The sequence below is a fragment of the Sinocyclocheilus anshuiensis genome, unplaced genomic scaffold (assembly GCF_001515605.1).
Source record: "Sinocyclocheilus anshuiensis isolate Anshui unplaced genomic scaffold, SAMN03320099.WGS_v1.1 scaffold1154, whole genome shotgun sequence".
Classification (NCBI taxonomy): Eukaryota; Metazoa; Chordata; class Actinopteri; order Cypriniformes; family Cyprinidae; genus Sinocyclocheilus; species Sinocyclocheilus anshuiensis.
In genome coordinates this window covers 949,782-951,410 of record NW_015542345.1, presented here as the reverse complement: position 1 = coordinate 951,410, position 1,629 = coordinate 949,782, and the positions used below count along the sequence as shown (strand labels likewise).

The 1,629-nt window shown below is 42.3% G+C and overlaps 1 protein-coding gene across 4 annotated transcripts in view; it reads right to left on the bottom strand.

Moving 5' to 3' along the window:
* The window catches only part of map4k3a (mitogen-activated protein kinase kinase kinase kinase 3a), a 78,163-nt gene that overhangs the window by 57,188 nt on the left and 19,346 nt on the right, over positions 1–1,629 (bottom strand). The gene's annotated exons all lie outside the window — the stretch shown is intronic.

The window sequence follows — 1,629 nt, the reverse complement described above, 5'->3', positions numbered from 1 at the left end:
GCGGCAACCACATGTGACGACCCCGGGCTGGACTCCACTTCGTCCACAGTGAAAGCCAATCCGGTAATCCACAGCGTGCAAATTTCCTCAGTGATTTCCTCAGCGACCAGCACGGATCAGCTCTAGGCATGACAAAGCGGATATCGTCCTCTTTTGGAAGGCCAAACAAAGTAGTTTCGCTTTCACAACGAAACACACAGCATCTTCACGACATGGCGGCGGCGGCAACAATAATACTACAGCGAGAATAAAAGTTACGCCTTCTTTCTTTGCGTGAACATTTGGGCGGTGTTATGCAAATCTTCCCACATTGTGACGTAGACATGTGGGGGCGTGTTAGAACAAGCCGTTTTAGGTAGGCGTGGTTGACTTAACTTTTATAAAGAATATCTCTTTGGATTTGAGACTTTAGTCTTTGCAACTTTACAGATCTTCTTTATGCACCAAGAGCTTGTAACACTCCAAAGAGAAAGGAAAAATTGAAATCGCATCATATGACCCCTTTAAGATATTTTTGATGCATTCTGACAGCTCTCTGACCCTCCCATAGACAGCAAGGGTACTACCACGATCAACGTCCAGAAACGTAGCAAGGAGATCGGTAAAATAATCCATGTGACATCAGGGGTTCAACCGTAATATTACGAAGCTACGAGAATACTTTTTGTATTCAAAAGAAAAAAAAAATCACTTTATTCAACAATTCATCTCCTCCACGTCACCCTGGCGCCATTTTGGAGAGTATCCACTGACACCACATGGATACTAAGGGTGGGGGGAAAAATCGATACAGCATAGTATCGCGATATTTTCCGCGGCAATACTGTATCGATACACGGACGCCAAGTATCGATCTTTTATTATACTATTTGGTAGAATAATAAACTCAATTTCTTTACAATCCACTAGATGGTGGTGTTGAGTTTTTTTCTGGTGAGGTCAGCTGGGTCAACTTCAGCATGCAGTAAGTTAGTAAAATAAAGAGAGCGGCATCGCGGAAAGTTATCAGGAAAGCCCCGTCCGCGTTTAAATTGGATGTACGGACTTACTTCAGATTCGTAAACAAGGAGGGGATGCAAGTAGGGATGCACCGAAAATATAGGCTACATATAATAATAATAATATATATGGCGCAGCGCGTCGTGCCCCGCCCCCGCAGTGTTCAGCGAGCATGTTTCACTCTCCTCATCACTGCGCTGTTTGACGCTCCGCTCAATATTCCGATCTATGAATGTGCGTTCCGCTCGTGTACCGCTCATGCTCATCGGAAAAGCAAAGTCCGCTCAAATAATGCGCTGACAGGACATTTCTATGCAGTATAGGCCTACTTGTTCTGGTTTGCAGTTGCGCTACTGTGCTGTAACGTCGTAGGCTAGTTCAGCTGTACTGGGCAACGCTGCTAAAATTATGCTACCTTCAGTGACGCTATGCTCTGCTCATATGCTCTGATAATAATAGCTTTGTAGGACTATACATTATTTGGATAATTAGTCAAAAAAAAAAAACACAACAACAACTTATATCTGATTCGGTTACATAGAAGTGAATAAAAATAATATATTGATATTTAATATTAAGGTAACACTTTTCAATAAGGTTCCATTAGTTAATGTTAGTTAATGTATTAAC